Source organism: Arvicanthis niloticus, chromosome 4, assembly GCF_011762505.2.
Source record: "Arvicanthis niloticus isolate mArvNil1 chromosome 4, mArvNil1.pat.X, whole genome shotgun sequence".
Lineage (NCBI taxonomy): Eukaryota > Metazoa > Chordata > Mammalia > Rodentia > Muridae > Arvicanthis > Arvicanthis niloticus.
This window is the reverse complement of record NC_047661.1, coordinates 122,418,985-122,424,874: the sequence shown is the minus strand read 5'-3', so window position 1 is coordinate 122,424,874 and position 5,890 is coordinate 122,418,985. Positions and strand designations below refer to the sequence as shown.

The 5,890-nt window shown below is 44.1% G+C and overlaps 1 non-coding gene across 1 annotated transcript; it reads left to right on the top strand.

Moving 5' to 3' along the window:
- Positions 1-2,367: 2,367 nt before the first annotated feature.
- On the top strand, positions 2,368-2,470 carry LOC117707928 (U6 spliceosomal RNA). The gene has a single exon (XR_004606673.1). It is a non-coding gene; the product is annotated as a U6 spliceosomal RNA (small nuclear RNA).
- Positions 2,471-5,890: the final 3,420 nt, after the last annotated feature.

The window sequence follows — 5,890 nt, the reverse complement described above, 5'->3', positions numbered from 1 at the left end:
CCTGCCAATCATCTTAATCTCAAACTTTCTACTCCTACATTTCCACGTTCCACTCCATCATACCTGTGATGGCTCTTCCTGGTTGTCAACTTGACTACATCTGATATGAACTACAATCCAGAAGTGGAGGGCACACCTGTAACCCAGATCTTGAGGCTGGAAGACACAGACAGTCTTCTGATCCTGACATGGAATGATACAAGGTTTTGATCCAGATCTTGAGGCATAGTGGCCATGAAAAGGTTAGACCCAAGCAAGGTGGTACACACCTTTAATCCCAGGAGACAGAGGTAAGCAGATCACTGAGTGGCCAGTCTAGGAGAGAGCAAGTTCCAAGAAAAGATTAGGTCCAGGAGTGATGGTACCTACTTTAATCTGGGCCATACCTTCTGCTGGAAGCCTGCATCAGGGAAAAGGAAAGGTTCGCTCTTCTTTGCCTGCTTGCACTTACTTGCCAGCACATCTGTTGGAACCTATTTCGTCGTGATTCCAGCTTATACAGAAGACCAGCTGAAACAACTAGTCTTGTGGGACTGAGCAGCTACTAGATGCTTGGACTTCCCATTCACAGCTGCCCACTGTTAGGTGAGCTGGACTGCAGACTGTAAGTCATCACAATAAATTTCCTCAATAGAGAGAGACACTGCATACGTTCTGTGACTCTAGAGAACCCTGACTAATAAAATACCCCAGATCTAAACATTCTACTTTGCTAAGCACTTTGTTCTGTTGGCCCTCCTGCTTTCTACTGTTTCTCTCCCAAGACGCCCATTCCACTCTTGTCTAGTCCAGTCCCATTACCCTTCGTCACAATTACTCCTTCCAATTCACGCTTACATTTCTAATGCTTCCACTGCATCATCTCCGCCTGTCTTAGTCACTGTTCTACCTCCATGACAACACACTGAAGCAATTTATAAAAGACTTTAATTGGGGATTCATGGTTGCAGAGGGTTAGAGTCCATGACCATCATGGAGGGGAGGATGGCAGCAGGCAGGCAGGCATGGCACTGGAGTAGCACCTAAGAGCTGACATCTGATCCACGATAGAGATGCAGAGAGAAAGCTAACTAGGAATGGTGTGAGCTGTTGAAACCTCAGAGCCTGCCCGCAGGGACACACCTCCTCCAACAAGGCCACACCTTCTATCCCTTCCCAAACTGTTCCACCATCTGGGGACCAGACATTCTAATACGTGAGCCTATGGGGATCATTCCCATCCAAACCACTCCTCAAATCCAACCTCAGATTTAGAGTTACGTCCCCCTTATCTTGTCTACCGCCCTTTAGAATCCAAATACGTCTGAGGAAAACCGTGCTTATTCTGTCCCCAGATATTAAGCTATCCCCCAGTGCCGCCACTCGATCCTTGTGTTCCTAGTCACCATCTTCTTTGATTATCCTCTCTTGCTTTCAAAACTTCACCGCTCTCTTCCTACTTCTCTGGCCATGGCTCGTATTCTTAAAGACAAACACCAGCAGCACAGTCAAACACATCTCCCTGCAGCTCCTCTCCCACATACTCTGCTTCTCCTTCTGTGGTGGTGGAACAACAGCCCACCTTTCCGTCTGACACCACCATCTTCTCTGTACTGTAGGCTCCTCTCCCACAGCTACCCATAAGGTTCTTTCTTACATCTTAGATTCAAATATTTCTCTCACCAACAAATCGCTCACATTAGCAAATAAACATTTAAAAACGAGCAAACAAAGCTTCCTGCTTATATTATTTTCTCCAGGCATCACCACATTTTTTCTGCTTCTTTTTACAATTAAAAAAAAAATGTTAAAGCCTATGCTTTAACTTTCATCTTTCTAGGCAACACAGCCCTTTAGGCTTATTTTCCATGGTGGACATCTCTGTCTAGAGGTCACATAGTTACTTCCCAACCAGACCACGGTGTCCTAAGAAGCAAGGCAATAAGCAGCCTAGCTTGGTTATGATAAAATTCCCTGCCAGAGGTAGCATTGCTGCAATTGGTAGTCCCACCAGAAATAAATAATAAAGAGTAATAAAGAAGAGGCCATAGAGAGATAATACTGTCAGCCAAAAAGAGGGGATGGAGGATATAGGAGAACAACACATGTACCACTGAGGTTTCTGAAGGGAAAGAGGTCCAAGGGCAGATGACTAAAGTATGTTTAGATTACAGTTTACTCCATACCTAACTAGAGCTCTTTCAATACATTGAATATTTTTTATCAGCTCATTCATAAATTTTAAAACATATTAGGCAAAGATTATAAGAAGTGAAGTTTAGAGAAAGGTAACACCAGTCTAGTTTTTATGTCCTAAGTTGGGAACACACATCAGAAAAATCTTCTTAACACCATCAGGCACCAATTTTATATAAAATTAAACCTTTAGTGCTTGCTTCTGCAGCACAGTAAAAATTGGAAGATACAGAGAAGATTAGTATGGTCCCTGCACAAGGATGGCATGCAAATTCATGAAGTATTACATAATATAAAACCAAAAGCTTTTAGATTCTATTATGGGTAAAGGTGCTTGATACTAAGGCTGGCAACCAGAATTATATCCTGGGTCTCACAGAGTAGAAAGAGAGAACTTCACTCACAAGCTGTCCTCTGACATCTACATGTGCACAGTGATGTCCATGTTACACACAAACACATACAGAGACACAGACACACACACACACACAGACATACACACACAAAAATACAGAGACAGACAGACACATACATGCATGCATGCACACATATACACAAATAAATGTAATTTTAAATTTTAAGTTCATTTTCATACTTTCCTACAGACCCACTCTAGGAAGTGGAGCACAATCAAAAATGGTCAAACCTTCATTGCCTTTAAAAACAAAAATGGGTCTTCAAAGTTGATCTGTGAATAAGGTTTGCTATATCATTTATTTAGTAGAAGGATAATTGTTAACAATCAAATATATTCTTTTTTTCAACTATTTTGAGCAACAAAGCAAGATGAACAAAACAGAAGGAGCCAGCAACTCTGCGGAGGTCTTGGGAGGCCGCCTTCTTCAGAACCGCTGCTTGCATTTCTAACACATGATGAGCCGTTTATAATCCGGGTGGTTTTAGACTTCAGCTCATTTAAATGCTGCTAAGCTGCCTTCCCAAGCACAGAGCTAGAAGCTAGAACAGTTAGCAGCATGGATACAACAGACAAATCCAGACCAGATGGCTCCCGCTCTTAGTGGGGTGGGCTGCTGCTAAGGCGGGGTTATCTAGGGATCTCCCCTCCCTGAAATCTTCAAAATTATTTTCCTGATTTAAAGTCCTCAAGCTTGAAAGTCCACCTTGAATAACAGAAGCAGGCAGAAGACAGGGTTTCTCTGGACTACTCAGCTTCTATTCTCACGACTGCTGACAGCGTTCTGATTGTCCTTAAGGATCTATCTCTACAGTTGTCCTTGAAGCTGCTTTAGGATAGATTGATTCTAACCCTGAACTTGAAGTTGATTATGCGACTCAGCGTTGGCCAAGGCGTATACTGCACAGAGGGACACAAAGGGACACGGTGCAGGACTATGGAAGAAGGATTTCAAAAGAGACAGCACTCTTTCCCATTACACAAGCTTGATGGTTGGAGGCAGCTTCCCATCTCCCACTTAGACTGGTCACCGTGCTGGGGTGAAGCCTCTTGAGCCAGCCAACACACCTCTCTCGTTATCTAGCTCCCTCAGTGTGCTCTAAGATGACTTGTTAATTGTCAGGTCTGGGTTTCATGTTTCCCACACCAGTTCCATAAGACATGACTCAGGAGACTCATGTTGCCCTCGGTCTATGTGGGGCATCAACACTGTTGCCACACACACAGGCTAAGGAAAGGGCCATCTATTTGCAAGGAATTTCTGGAACTTGCTTTTTATTTGACCTCCTGGGAAGAAGCTGAATGGACGGATGTGTAGTTGTTAGAATATGTTTGGCCCTGGGAATGGCACTGTTTGGAGGTGTAGCCTTGGAGTAGGTGTCATTGTGACCCTCATTTAAGACCCTCTTCCTAGCTGCCTGGAAGCTAGTCTTTTCCTGTTTGCCTTTGCATGAAGATGTAGAACTTTCTCAGCTCCTGCCTGCCTGGACACTGCCATGTTCCTACCTTGATGATAATGGACTGAACCTCTGAACCTGTAAGCCAGCCCCAATTAAATGTTATTTCTGTAAGAGTTGCCTTTGGTCATGGTATCTGTTCACAGCAGTAAAACCCTAACTAAAACAGGACATTTAAGTTTTCCCATTGCAATAATAGGCTGTAAGTATTTAATTCTCTTGCTACACAAAGAGAAAAGAAGTCCTAAACTCTGCAAAGATGGCACAGGTGCTGTCATCAACAAAGATCTTCATTTCCATTCTTGGACATCTTCTGTGGCAACAGACAAAATGAGAAGAAAAGGGTGGGCCATTTCTTTGAATATTGTCCTTCAATTCCACTTCTGACAAGATTCCATGAGCGATGGTTGGCAGAGGGAGAAGCGTTTAACAGCAGGTCCATCTTAGAAGCATTAGGAGAAGCACTTAGAAGGAGACTGACCTCGGTCTAGCTGAGCTCTTTGCTCCTTCTGATCTGATCTTCTACAAAACCTGTAATATATGTGACCATGAGTGACAGGTAACAGTCACTTCAGAACCAGCAGTCACATGGAAATCTAGGGCAGGTCACTCCAGCAAAGAGAACGGTAAATGCAAGAGTCTTGAACCAACAAGAGTGAACTTGGTATGTCTGAGGCATGGAAGGTCAGAGAGAGAGGATTCACTTCAAATGAGTCAGGAACAAATGGTCAGAGACTTGTGGCATACTATGGCATACTTGTGGCATAACAGACAGTGACAGCTTGTGGTTCAGGCAGAGGTCCCCGAATGGATTTACTGGCCGGAACTCAAGGTGACACCCTCCCTCCATAGTCTCCTTGCTTTTACAGCTTCCAGAGGATTCTTGGACTCCTTAGCTTCTGTTTGGTCTTCCATTCTCAAATCTGCTGGGTGCTGTGTTCAGATGTCTGGGACCGCACCCTTCTTTTTCTTCTAAGAACCTCTGTGACTTCATCAGCCTCATTCCTCACCACCACACACAGAATACAGGGCGCTTTCACTTCCTAGGGTTCTCAATCAGATCTGAAAATGATCTCTTCTGCCACTTACACAGGTTCTAGATTTTTTTAGAACCAGAATAATTTGCGCAAGCAGAATGTGGAAGAAAAAAACAGTGGAGAAAGTGAGTGAGTCAGTTAGGTGGGAGGGGACTTCCCTTCCCAGGGTTGGACTTGATCTGATGTTTAACAAGGCCACTCCAAAAGTTGTACGGGCAATGGAGGTAGCACAGATACACTTGGAGCAAGAAGGCCCGTTAGAAAGTTACTGCTGAGATTTAGGGGAGAGAGAATGGGCAGCCTGGACTACAGGAAAGCTGTCAAGCTTCTCTGTGCTTTAGAAGTGTTACTGTAAAATAAAGCTTATATTCCAGGGCAATATAGAGCTGGCAAGGAAGATACACATAAGAGACTCAGTATAGTGTTCAAGTGCTCAGGATGTTATAGTGATTGGTTTACTCTGTGTTTTGAAGTTATGTTTTCTAAACGAGTCAGAGTATTAGGAAGTAAAGGAACCTTGAGAATTGTGAGAATGGAGTCCAGCCCGGGAGGAGAAGCAATTTGCTCAAGAATGCCCTGTAGACTGGATAGCTACAGTGCAATACAGTCAGGAGAAGGACAGCCATGCCATGTCCTTAAATCTCCAGAAAAGGAAGCTTGAAGCTCAGCAGAAGTGCACATTGGGGCCTACACTGTGAGACAGGCAGATAAAGTGGAGAGGGGTGAGGTGGGGTGAGGTGGGGTGGGGTGGGGTGGGGTGGGTGAGGCACACGTGCAGATGGTATCCAAATACCTATTCTCAAATC